This window comes from Hylobates moloch, unplaced genomic scaffold (assembly GCF_009828535.3).
Source record: "Hylobates moloch isolate HMO894 unplaced genomic scaffold, HMol_V3 SCAFFOLD_1, whole genome shotgun sequence".
NCBI classification, from domain to species: domain Eukaryota; kingdom Metazoa; phylum Chordata; class Mammalia; order Primates; family Hylobatidae; genus Hylobates; species Hylobates moloch.
The window spans coordinates 206,339,012-206,353,273 of record NW_026652276.1 but is presented as its reverse complement, the minus strand read 5'-3'; the positions used below and the strand labels follow the sequence as shown (position 1 = coordinate 206,353,273).

At 36.8% G+C, this 14,262-nt stretch overlaps 1 long non-coding RNA gene across 1 annotated transcript in view; it reads left to right on the top strand.

Annotated features, from left to right (window-relative positions):
• Positions 1–1,287: 1,287 nt before the first annotated feature.
• Positions 1,288–14,262, top strand: part of LOC131382927 (uncharacterized) — a 22,980-nt gene continuing 10,005 nt past the window's right edge. The window contains exons 1-2 of the long non-coding RNA XR_009212555.1: positions 1,288–1,304; positions 5,514–5,646. This is a non-coding gene — a long non-coding RNA (uncharacterized LOC131382927). The remainder of the gene's footprint in view (positions 1,305–5,513; positions 5,647–14,262) is intronic.

The window sequence follows — 14,262 nt, the reverse complement described above, 5'->3', positions numbered from 1 at the left end:
ATGAAATCATCTACACCTTAGTAGAATCCCTGTACAACATTGGATTCAAATTGAAATGCTTTCTAATCATTCTGGTTCAGCAGAGGTTAATCAAATTTCAATTCCTGACTCTCTCACAACATAAAGGAAGGCATTTTTTTAAGAGATCAGATGCGTTTTTGCTAGGTTAAGTGCAGCAGCAAAGCGATGAATGTTGTCACCTGGGAAATAAAGAAAAACGAGAGATAATCAATTTCTTCCAGTCTTTATTTTGCGCACCCACTTGATTTGGAGCTACATATTGCTTCTCCCAAAATTAACAGCGAAGGCATCTTGTTGCAATTCAACAAGCATTACAACGTGCACTCCATTTTGAGTGTATTGAAAACCTCGTCATAAAAGATCTTCTGAGACATCTATGTTTAAAATAACAGCATCTCGTGGTTACAGTAGCAAATTTAAACACATAGAAATAAAGAGGTTTCTGGTGAATTCGCTGTTTGTTATAAGCTATGGTTAACTATGTGCATATTTATTCATTCATTTTACATAGTCTGCTCAGTTTTTTCAAAAGCAGACAGTCCAGTTTTGGTGTTCATTGTAGACTCAATTTGGTTTTACTTCCTTACTATACTTTCCTGGCATCTGCTTTTATGGAAATATAGCTGGTCATTAACACAGCTTTGCATGCCTTAAAACTGTGTTGTTTTTCATGCAAAGTAGACATTTGTAGAATAATTACAGATGAGAAAGTATGCCCCATGGAATTTTTTCTTCATTACAAAATTATCCTGTTCTGATCATTTTATATCCACTTCATTATAAAAGGAGAGCACCGGGATAATCAAATATGTTAGTTATGATAGTAATCTTTAGAGCACTTGTTCTTACAAAGTAAGAAGTGATGAATTATATATAAAAGGAATCATTATGGAAAAATTACTTAAGTAAATTCTTTCTGATCCCTGTTCCTTTTTACCACCTTCTCCAGTCTGTGAGAACAGCCTCTCTCAGCCACATATGAAGTTCCTGCTAAAGCTTACAATCATGGTGAACTAGGCTGCTAACATCCAGAAGATGAGGATTTGCCAGAAAATACCATCTACTCATCACTGTGTCCAGATTTCTCTTCCATCTTTTAGTAGGATAACCCTGAGCTGAATGTTCTTTGTAAGTTACTCCAAATCCACTCTCCACCCCACTCAATGCCCCACAAAATTGACCTGTATGGACTGTATCAACTGGAATGCCTTGCCTTCTAATTCCTTTTAGGTTTAACCAATAGGACGAACTGACAGGAAGTTTCAAACTGGGAGGAAAGAGAGGTAAGGAGGTATACCCTCAACTAGTCTTCAGTTGGCCGTATCTGCAAACTTCCACTGAAGCCCATAGCTCTTGCTAAGCAGCCCTCTCCAAAGCTCTTTCTTTGCAGGCTCTAATAACTGCTCTTTCTCTTTACCTTAGTCTTTATCATTAGTCAAGCCTAAGCGTGATAATGGCTTCAAATTGGAGTTAGTTCTAGAATGCATCAACATTGTTTTTTGGTTTTCTTTGCTCACATATTTGTAAGTAGCCCCTTGAGGCTGTCTCATTAACTTTTTTGAGAGTGCCATCTATTTCCTGAATGATTCAGGCCCCTAACATTTTTTTCTTATGGAAACAGAGAGAGGAGGACTGAGATATTTTGAGTTACAGAATGATAGATTTAGAACTGGAAAGATTTATATACCAAACCATGATGAAATGGGATCCATAAATAAAAAGTGTTCTTCCCAAGTCAAAGAGCTAATTTCTTGAGGCAATGAGGCCATAATCAGTTTTCCAACTCCTGGTCAAGTCCTTTTTAAAAAAAAAAAAAAAAAAAAAAAAAACTTAACAACATCTGGATTTAATCATCCAGAATCTAAATATTGAGATGAGTCAACAGGAATATGAGTCTTGCTTCATTTATTTACCTTTTTGCTTTTTTAAGGTAATTGCTTTTTGAGGAAGATTAATAAGTAGACTGGAAAAGAAGGAGATCAATGGAAATGAAACAGGATAAATGAAGAAAGACTAGCACAGATAAGTACTGCATTGTAGGGACAGTGGTAGTTGACTTTCTAAATAGCAGTTATTGAGAATACTTGCTGTAGCATTTCTTCATGGTCAATGTTTTCCGTTTATGTTGTGGATAAATAGGCCCTGTACCCAGAGTACATTTTGTGTCTAAAACAATAGATACATAGCTGCCAACCTCACATAAAAAAGGGTCACAATTTCACAGTATGGGCTCAATTGGGTCTTTGAATCTGTATTTTAGTGCCGGAAAATACATATTTCCATTATACGATTAACCTTCCCAGCATGAAGTATAAACCACCCCAGAACTAATACTGATATAAAAATTTTACTTTTTATGTGTACCTGATGTATTATTTTATGTCCTGTAGAGAATTACACATACCACAAACACTCAGAAATGGCTTCTAAGAAGAGTCCTTAGTACCTTTTCTTATTCCCTCATTTAAGCATTTTAAATAATATAATTAAGATATATTTATTTTGTTCCTTTCTATGAGTAAAATAGTATTGGAAAAATAAAATAAAATATTTCACAAGCTGGTTAAAGAAACCTACACTTTAATTTGCAAAGATGATTGTGCATATAAAACTTGGTAATTCAAAAAAATCCCAGAAACGACAATTTATAGCACAAACACAAATCTATTCATGGTAAGCCCACATTTATGTAGTCACGGTTTACTTTTCAAAGGTTTATATTAGTGACAAAACAAAAAGCAACTAATATAAAACACTGTACTATTTTCATTCAAATAGGATAATTCAATTGCTAAATGATGGTTTTGTCTAAATCCATCATGCATCTGCCTTATATACTGATTGGGAAATCCTAGATATTTGTGTATCACAGAAAATATCTTTGCCCTAGGCTTTAAGTCAGGGGATGATTTGAATAAAGGTGTCAGTTTATTTTATATTTATATTTAAAGAGAGTATAGTGGTAAAATAACTAATATTTATGACAGTATGGAACAACATTAGGCCATGAGCCTCATTAAAGCTTCATAGGTTTCTGTCAGACTTAGGACGTAATTTCAAACATTTGACACTCACATATACAGCAAAAATCAATTAGGTGGGAAAGCTGTACAAATCAGTCAATCCATTAATAATAAAACAGCTCAAGAAAAAACACTTGAGATCTAGAGGGAAGGTAAAAATCATAAGAATCATTAATCCAACTTGAGCAACATGGCAAAATACCTTCTCTTAAAAAAAAAAAAAAAAAAAAGTAGCCAGGCGTGGTAGCATGCTCCTGTAATCCCAGCTACTTGGGAGGCTGAGGTGGGAGGATAGCTTGAGCCCAGGAGGTGGAGAATGCAGTGAGCTGAGATCATGCCACTGCACTCCAGCCTGGGCAACAGAGTGAGACCCTGTCAAAAAAAAAAAAAAAAAGAATCATGAGTGACCTGACAAATTTCTTCTAATGGAATGCAAACCACTACAATGGAGGCATCAGGACTGGCTGAATGTGATGCAGCCATCACATGCCTCAGGCTGGCTCCCCAGATCCAGGATCACCTTGATTATCACATACCGTGGTCCAGAGAAACCACAGTGTGGTAGCATATTGTGTTTCACTCAACTGTTTATTTCCCCAAATCATATTGTTCGATCATGACTGCTCAGTCCAAGAAGAAAAGCAATACACATATTAAAAAAAAAAAATACCAACTAAGATTACATGAAACTAGAAATTCCATCTTATTTATGTTTGTATTTCCAGTGCCTAGAATGGTGCTATTAAATGCTAATACCATATGGTCAAGTCATTAAATATTATATTGCAATAAATAAATTAACTAGAGTCTCATCACTGCTATTAACCAGTCGTGTGAAGTTGAACAAATTATTTCAACTTCCTGAGCTTCTGTTTCACATCTGAAAATAATTAATAAATTATTATAGTACGACCTCTGAGTTCACTCTGTTCCCCACCAAGAATGAAGTAAGATAATGCACATGAACAAGCTTTTTGGATTCCAACATACAGTAACCTGAATACATGTGTTTGTGTTGCTATTTCATATTTTATGGGTTAAAAAGGGGCACCAACTTTGTCAATGGTATTCTTCTGTTCAATACATGATCAGATTTATCAAACAATCATTAGTGGGCTTTTTTTCTGGAGAGTTTATTAAATGTTCCCATTTCAACCAAAAAAATGGCTTGCAAACACTTATTTTAGTCCATTTGGAGTTATTACAAAAAGATGTTGCTCATTATTTTTTCAAAATAATGAAAGGGAGTGTTCCAGAGTAAGGACCCAAACAATAGAAAGCTACGAACTCTGGCATTGCAGGACATGACACAGCAAGCCTTCCCCTAAGGTGGAAGGTTCTAGTCATATGAGAATCATTGAATTTCAACAGAAGGAAAATGAATGATCATGTTTGTTCTTACAGCAAAATGCCAGTGTCTGTAATAGCCAATGTGAAACAAGAACAAAAATAAAGTGGTTTATACAGCATAAAGCAGTTCATTCTTAGCAACTTCAAGAGGCTTCTAAAACAGCTTAATAACAGAAACTTCTAGGTGTGTAAGCAAATATATGCCTGGAACAGAAAATTCTTCTGCTTCACCGTTGAAAACAGTGTTAGTGTCTTGTGGAAAGAGATCAATGTTAGTGATCATAGGAAAAACTCAACCAATAGGCAAACAGAAAAGTAGCCACGGATGAAAAGTAAGTTCAGATATGATGGAAAATAAACAATTGAATGCTGTTTGTGAAAATGAAAGAAAAGGTACATTGAGGTAAGGTACAGAAAACAGTAGGGATTACTTGAAATACATGTGAGTTTTGCCACACTCCCATCAGATATTAATCTTTGGGATTTGGGAATGAAAAATAAAAGAATTCCCTAAATTATAGGTTATTCATAAACTACTTCAAATATTCCTCATACTTTTTACTCAAAATATAGATCTTAATATTCCTTCTAGTTTGAAAATATTGTTTAATAATATTTAAAAAGATGTTCAGCCTATAGCAAAGTTTCAAAAACTAGAAAACAACAGTAAATATCATTGGCTAGTTTACAAATATGAACAGTGAGATGTTTTAGCAAGGTTAAAATTATTTTACTCCCTAAGCATCTTAATTCTTGAAACACTGTTATAAGATTTGTATAAATTATAGTATGTATACAAACTAATATCCATTTTATTGGTATGCATGTTCATGACCCTGTTATCTGCCAAGGGTGAGTCATGAACATGCATAGCACCGAAGCAGCAATAAGCAAGATTGATTGGTCAGATTGTGACAGATTCTAACCTAAGTGTTTCTATGCTGTTCTCAGAAAATGTCTACTTAACCTTTGATTCTGGATGTCAACATTTCCTGCTCTTGCTTTCAATGTGGCATAGTGGTTTCCTTCAAATCAGTAATTTCTCTGTGTTGACTGTAAAGCTTTAATTATTTCAAGATAATTGTAATGCTTTTTCTCATGTTCCCAATTTTTTGACAGAATTTTCTTAGGATTCTGGATTCAGAGAAACATAAGCCTGCTGTGAATCACTGGGAAGAAAGACTTGGATGAAAACTTTCTGCAACACATACTTCTTGCTGCCCTGGTCTTTCTCATAGCCCCTCAACCTAAGGTAGCTCACCATATTTTTTTCTTTCTCCCAGTTTCTTGGTTATTCAGAGTCTTTTGTGGTACCATGTGAATTTTAATCTTTTTATACTAGATTTTTTTATTTCCATATGTTACTAGGGAACAGATGATGTTGGGTTACATGAGTAAGTTCTTTGGTGGTGATTTGTGAGATTTCGGTGCACCCACCACCCAAGCAGTATACACTGCACCCAATTTGTAGTCTTTTATCCCTCACACCCTTCCCACCCTTTCCCCCTGAGTCCCTAAAGTCCATTGTGTCATTCTTATATCTTTGCATCCTCATAGCTTAGCTCCCACTTATGAATGAGAACATACAATGTTTGGTTTTCCATTCCTAAGCTACTTCGCTTAGAATAATAGTCTCCAATCTCATCCAGGTCACTGTGAATGCCATTAATTCATTCCTTTTTATGGCAGAGTAGTATTTCATTGTATCTATACATCACAGTTTCTTTATCCACTCATTGATTGATGAGCATTTGGGTTGGTTCCACATTTTTGCAGTTGTGAATTGTACTGCTATAAACATGCATGTACAAATATCTTTTTTGTATAATGACTTCTTTTTCTCTGGGTAGATACCTAACAGTGGGATTGCTGGATCAAATGGTAGTTCCACTTTTAGTTCTTTACAGAATCTCCATACTGTTTTCCACAGTGGTTTTACTAGCTTACATTCCCACCAGCAATATAGAAGTGTTCTCTGTCCATCACATCCACACCAACATCTATTTTTTTTTAGTTTTTTTATTATGGACATTTTGCAGGAGTAAGGTGGTATTGCATTGCGGTTTTGAATTGCATTTCCCTAATCATTAGTAGGTTGCATATTTTTTCATATGTTTGTTGGCTACTTGTGTATCTTCTTTTGAGAATTATGCATTCATGTCTTTAGCACACTTTTTGATGAGATTGTTTTTTTCTTGCTAATTTGTTTGAGTTTGTTGTAGATTCTTGATATTAGTCCTTAGTCAGATGTATATATTGTAAAGATTTTCTCCCACTCTGTGGGTTGTTGGTTTACTCTGCTGACTGTTCTTTTTGCTGTGCAAAAGTTCTTTCCTTTAAGTCCCAGCTATTTATTTTTGTTTTTATTGCATTTGCTTTTGGGTTCTTAGTCATGAAATATTTGCCTAAGCCAATGTCTAGAGGGATTTTTCTAATGTTATCTTCTAGGATTTTTATAGTTTTATAGTTGTTATAGTTTCATGTCTTAGATTTAAGTCCTTGATCCATCTTGAGCTGATTTTTGTATGGGGTGAGATATGAAGATCCAGTTTCATTCTCCTGCATGTGGCTTGCCAATTATCCCAGCACCCTTTGTTAAATAGGGTGTCCTTTCCTCACTTTATGTTTTTGTTTGCTTTGTTGAGGATCAGTTGGCTGTAAGTATTTGGATTTATTTCTGGGTTCTCTATTCTGTTCCATTGATTTTTGGCCCTATTTTTATATAAGTACCATGCTGTTTTGGTGACTATGGCCTTACAGTATAGTTTGAAATCAGGTAATCCAGATTTGTTCTTTTTGCTTAGCCTTGCTTTAGCTATGTGAGCTCTTTTTTGGTCCCATATGAATTTTAGGATTGTTTTTTCTAGTTCTCTGAAGAATGAAGGTGATATTTTGATGGGAATTGCATTGAATTTATAGATTGCTTTTGGTAGCATGGTCATTTTCACAATATTGATTCTACCCTTCTATGAGCATGAGATGTGTTTGCATTTGTTTGTGTCATCTAGGATTTCTTTCAGCAATGTTTTGTCATTTTACCTGTAGAGGTTTTTCACCTCCTTGGTTAGGTATATTCCTAAGTATTTTAATTTTTTTGCAGCTATTATAAAAGGGGTTGAGTGCTTGATTTGATTCTCAGCTTGGTCACTATTTGTGTATAGAAGAGCTACTGAATAGTGTACATTAATTTTGTATCTAGAAACTTTGCTGAATTATTTTATCAATTCTAGGAGCTTTCTGAAGAAGTCTTTAGGGCTGTCTAGGTAAACAATCATGTCGTCAGTGAACAGAGGAGGTTTGACTTCCTCTTTCCTGATTTAGATGCCCTTTATTTCTTTCTCTTGTCTGATTGCTCTGGCTAGGACTTCCAGTACTATGTCAAAGAAGAGTGGTGAGAGTGGGCATCCTTGTCTTGTTCCAGTTCTCAGAGGGAATGCTTTCAACTTTTCCCCATTCAGTATTATGTTGGCTGTGAGTTGGTCTTAGACGGCTTTTACTACATTGAGATATATCCCTTCTATGCCAATTTTGCTAAGAGTTTTAATCATAAAGGGATGCCAGATTTTGTTGAATGTATTCTTTTTCTGCAGCTATTGAGATGATCATGTGATTTTTGTTTTTAATTCTGTTTGTGTGGTATATCACATTTATTGACTTGCATATGTTAAATCATCCCTGAATCCTGGTATGAAACCCACTTGATTATGGTGAATTATCTTTCTCATATGTTGCTGGATTTTGTTAGCTAGTAATTCATAAAGGATGTTAGCATCTATGTTCACCAGGGATATTGGACTGTAGGATTTTTGTTTGTTTGTGATTTCCTTTCTGGTTGTGGTATTAGGGTGACACTGGCTTCATAGAATGATTCAGAGAGGGTTCCCTCTTTCTCTATCATGTGGAATAGTGTCAATAGGATTGGTACCAATTCTTCTTTAAATGTCTGGTAGAAATCTGCTGTGAATCCATCTGGACCTGGACTTTTTTGTTGGAAATTTTTAAGTTACCATTTCAATCTTGCTGCTTTTTTTGGGTCTGTTCAGGGTATCTAATTCTTCCTGATTTAAGCTAGGAGAGTTGTATTTTTCCAGGGATTTATTCATCTCCTCTAGGTTTTCTAGTTTATGTATTTAAAAGTGTCCACAGTAGCCTTTAATGATCTTTTGTATTTCTTTGATGTCAGTTGTAATATCTCCCATTTTGTTTCCAATTGAGTTTATTTGCGTTTTTGCTCTTCTTTTCTTGGTTAATCTTGGTAATGGGCTATCAATTTTATTTATTTTTTCAAAGAATCAGCTTTTTGTTTCATTTATCTTTTGTATTTTGTTTGTTTGTTTGTTTGTTTGTTTCAATTTCATTTAGTTCTGCTCTGGTCTTGGTAATTTCCTTTCTTCTGCTGAGTTTGGGTTTGATTTGTTCTTGCTTATCTAGTTCCTTGAGGTATGACCTTAGATTGTCTGTTTGTACTCTTTCAGACTTTTTGATATAGGTGTTTAGGGCTATGAACTTTCCTCTTAGCAGCACCTTTGTTGTATCCCAGAAGTTGTGATAGGTTTTGTCACTGTTGTCATTCAGTTCAAATAATTTTTTAATTTCCATCTTGATTTCATTTTGACCCAATGATTATTCAGGAGCAGATTCTTTAATTTCCATGTATTTGCCTGATTTTAAAGGTTCCTTTTCAAGATGATTTCCAGATTTGTTCCACTGTTGTCTGAGAGGGTGCTTGATATAATTTAAATTTTCTTAAATTTATTGAGACTCATTTTGTGGCCTATCATATGGTCTATCTTGGAGGAAGTACCATATGCTGTTCAACAGAATGTATATTCTGCGATTGTTGGGAAGAATGTTCTGTATATATCTGTTACATCCATTTCTCCCAGGCTACAGTTTAAATCCATTGTTTCTTTGTTGAGTTTCTGTTTTGATAACCTGTCTAGTGCTGTCAGTGGAGTATTGAATTCCCCTACTATTATTGTGTTGCTGTCTATCTCATTTCCTAGGTCTATTAGTAATTGCTTTATAAATTTGGGAGATAGAGTGTTAGGTGCATATATATTTAGGATTGTGATTTTTTCTGTTAGACAAGGCCTTTTGTCATTAGATAATAGCCCTCTTTGTCTTTTTTAACTGCTGTTGCTTTAGGGTTTGTTTTGTCTGGTATAAGAATAGCTACTCTTGCTTGCTTTTGGTGTTCACTTGCATGGAATGTGTTTTTCCACCCCTTTATCTTAAGTTTATGTGAGTCCAATATGTGTTAGGTGAGTCTCTTGAAGACAGCAGATAGTTAGTTGGTGAATTCTTATCCATTCTGCAATTCACTCTCTTTTAAGTGGAGAGTTTGGGCTATTTACATTAAAAGCTAATATTGAGATGTGAGGTACCATTTCATTCATCATGCTATTTGTTGACTGTGTATCTTGGTTTTTGTTTTTTGTTTTTTAATTGTATTTTTGTTTTATAGGTCCTGTGAGATTTGTGCTTTAAAGAGGTTCTGTTTTGATGTGTTTCCAGGATTTGTTTCAAGATTTAGAGATCCTTTTAGCAGTTCTTGTAGTGTTGGCTTGGTAGTGGTGAATTCTCTCTGCTCATTTGTTTGTCTGAAAAAGTCTGCATCTTTCCCTCACTTATGAACTTAGTTTTGCTGGATACCAAACTTTTGGCAGATAATTGTTTTGTTTGAAGAGGCTGAATATAGGGCCCCAATCCCTTCTAGTTTGTAGGGTTTCTGCTGATAAATCTGCTGTTAATCTGATAGGTTTTCCTTTATAGGTTACCTGGTGCTTTTGCCTCACAGCTCTTAAGATTCTTTCCTTCATCCTAACTTTAGATAACCTGATGATGAAGTGCCTAGGCGATGATCTCTTTGTGATGAATTTCCCAGGTGTTCTTTGTGCTTCTTGTATTTGGATGTCTAGGTCTCTAGCAAGCCCAGGGAAGTTTTCCTCAATTATTACCCCAAATATGTTTTCCAAACTTTTAGATTTCTCTTCTTCCTCAGGAATGCCAATTATTCTTAGGTTTAATCATTTAACATAATCCCAGACTTCTCGGAGGCTTTGTTCATATTTTTTAATTATTTTTTTGTTTGTCCTTATTAGATTGGGTTAATTCAAAGACCTTGTCTTTGAGCTCTGAAGTTCTTTATTCTGCTTGTTTGGTTATATCGCTGAGACTTTCCAGAGCAATTTGCATTTCTATAAGTGCATCCACTGTTTCCTGAAGTTTTGATTGTTTTTTATTTATGCTATCTATTTCATTGACTATTTCTCCCTTCACTTCTTGTATCTTTTTTTTATTTCCTTAAATTGGGCTTCACCTTTCTATGTTGCCTCCCTGAGTAGCTTAATAACTAACCTTCTGAATTCTTTTTCAGGTAAATCAGGGATTTCTTCTTGGTTTGGATCCATTGCTGGTGAGCTAGTGTGATTTTGGGGAGTATTAAAGAACTTTGTTTTGCCATATTACCAGAGTTGGTTATCTGGTTCCTTCTCATTTGTGTAGGCTCTGTCAGAGGGAAGGTCTAGGGCTTAAGGCTGTCGTTCAGATTCTTTTGTCCTATGGGGTTTTCCCTTGATGTGGTACTCACCCCCTTTTCCTAGGGATGTGGATTCCTGAGAGCTGATCTGTGCTGACTGTTATCTCTCTTCTGGATCTAGCCACCCAGCAAGTCTACCAGGCTCTGGGCTGGTACCAGGAGTTTTCTAAATAGAGTCCTGTGATGTGAACCGTCTGTGGGTCTCTCAGGTGTGGATACCAGCACTTGCTCCTGTGGAGGTGGCAGGGGGGTGAAATGGACTGTGAGTGTCCCTTGCTTTTGTTGTTTAATGCACTGTTTGTGCTGGTCGGCCTCCTGCAGGGAGGTGGTGCTTTCAAGAGAGCATCAGCTGTGGTAATATGGGGAGGAGCAGGCAATGGGCAGGGCCCTAGAGCTCCCAAGAGTACATACCCTTTGTCTTCAGTTACCAGGGGGCGTAGGGAAGGACCATTAGGTGAGGGCAGGGCTAGGCATGTCTGAGCTGAAACTCTCATTGGGTGGGTCTTGCTGCGGCTGCTGTGGGGGATGGAGGTGAGGTTCCCAGGTCAATGGAGTCATGTTCATAGGAGGATTATGGCTGCATCTACTGTGTCATGCAGGTTGTCAGGGAAGTAGGGGAAAGCCAGCAGTCACAGGCCTCACCCAGCTCCCACTCAACCCAAAGGGCCAGTCTCACTCCCACTCTGCCCTCCCCACCCAACAGCATTGAGTCTGTTTGTAGGCAGTGGGTGAGCAGGGCTGAGAACTTACCCCAAGCTACCTGCCTCCCAGCTGCGAAAGCAAACAGGACTTTCGTTCTTCCCCCTCCTGTGGAGTCCCCACACCAGATTCACTCCCTCCTTCAAGTTCTGGCCAGGAGACTTCTCGATGGGTTCAAGTGGTTACAAAGTTCATATAGAGGTTTCCTTCTCCCTGTGGCCTTTTTCCAGTGCCTCTAGCTTCCCTCCCCAAGGACCCCTGTGAATCAAGCAGAATTGGCTTGCTAGGGGACCCAGAAAGCCCACAGGGTTTTTCCTGCTGCTTCCCCTACCCCTGTATTTCACTTGGCTCTCTAAATTGACTCAGCTCCAGGTAAGGTCAGAATCTTCTCCCACGATCTAGATCTTCAGCTTCCCCAGGAGTGAGGGGATGGTGTTCAGGGGCAGATGATCTCCCTTTCTTACTTTCACAGTTGGGACACTCATATTATTTGGGGTGTCTCCCGGGTCTTGCAGGAGCAATCTGCTTCCTTCAGAGGGTCTGTGGGTTCTCCTGGCTTTCATAATGTATTCCTGCAGTCATTCTGGAGCAAAAGTTTATGATGCAAGCCACCACACACCGCTCTGTTTGTCCAAGCAGGAGCTGCAATCTAGTCCTGCCTCCTGTCCTGCATGATTTCCCAAGTGGCTCTAACATTTTGTTTTCTGTTCTGTAAAAACTGCCATTGAGATTTTCATAGGGATTGCATTAAACTTGTGGATCACTTTGAGTAGTATGAACATTTTGACAGTAATAGTTTTCTAAGCCATCAGCACAGAATGTCTTTCCATTTATTTGTGCCTTATTTAATTTGTTATCAATATTTTGCAGTTTTCAGTAAACATGGCTTTAACCTCCTTGGTTAAGCTTATTCCTAAATAGTTTACTTTTTTTTAATGCTATAGGAAACAGAATTTCATTCTTAAATTCCATTCCTATAAGATGAAAAAAAACTATTTGCAAAACATAGTTTAAGGGTTAATCTTCAATATATATAAGAAGGTTCTACAAATCAATAGCAAAACAATACAAAAAAAACCCAAGTAACTCAATTTAAAACATGGATAAAGGACTTACATAGTCATTTCACTAAAAAAAAAAAACACAAATTGCCAAGAGATATAAAAACATGTTCAAAAAACTACCTATTGTATACTAAGCTCACTAACTGGGTGACAGTATCCCTACTCCAAACCTCAGCATCATGTAATATACCCATGTAACAAACTTATACAGGTACCCCCTGTATCTAAAATAAAAGTTAAAATTTTACAAAAGAAACATAATGTCAATAATCATCAAGGAAATACAAATCAAAACCACAATGAACAATCACCTTGTACCTGTCAGGATGGTTATTATTAAAAAAAGAAAGAAAGAAAGAAAGAAAACAAGATAAGTGTTTGTAAGAATGTGGAGAACTTAGAACATTGTACATGGCTGGTGGGAATGTGAAATGGGGCTGCTATAGGAAAAACAATATAAAGGTTCTTCATAAAATTAAAAATAGAACTACCGTATGATTCAAAAATCCCATATCTGGGTATGTCTCCAAAAGAATTGAAATCAGAACACTGAAGAGATTTCCACACTTCTTGTTTGTTCCAACACTGTTCACAATAGCCAAGCTATTGAAACAATTTAAATGTTCATTGACATTTCTGCCTCCCTCGTTCTTCCCTCTTTTCCTCCCTCCCTTCTTTTTTTTTATTATACTTTAAGTTTTAGGGTACATGTGCACAACGTGCAGATTTGTTACATATGTACACATGTGCCATGTTGGTGTGCTGCACCCATTAACTCTCCATTTAACATTAGGTATATCTCCTAATGCTATCCCTGACCCCTCCCCCCACTCCACAACAGGCCCCAGTGTGTGATGTTCCCCTTCCTGTGTCCATGTGTTCTCATTGTTCAATTCCCACTTATGAGTGAGAACATGCGGTGTTTGGTTTTTTGTCCTTGCGATAGTTTGCTGAGAATGATGGTTTCCAGCTTCATCCATGTCCCTACAAAGGACATGAACTCATCATTTTTTATGGCTGTATAATATTCCATGGTGTATATGTGCCACATTTTCTTAATCCAGTCTATCATTGTTGGACATTTGGGTTGGTTCCAAGTCTTTGCTATTGTGAATAGTGCCACAATAAACTTCCGTGTGCATGTGTCTTTATAGCAGTGTGTTTTATAATCCTTTGGGTATATACCCAGTAATGGGATGGCTGTGTCATATGGTATTTCTAGTTCTAGATCCCTGAAGAATTGCCACACTGACTTCCACAATGGTTGAACTAGTTTACAGTCCCACCAACAGTGTAAAAGTGTTCCTATTTCTCCACATCCTCTCCAGCACCTGTTGTTTCCTGACTTTTTAATGATCGCCATTCTAATTGGTGTGAGATGGTATCTCATTGTGGTTTTGATTTGCATTTCTCTGATGGCCAGTGATGATGAGCATTTTTGCATGTGTCTGTTGGCTGCATAAATGTTTTCTTTTGAGAAGTGTCTGTTCATATCCTTCACTCACTTTTTGATGCGGTTGTTTTTTTCTTGTAAATTTGTTTGAGTTCATTGTAGATTCTGGAT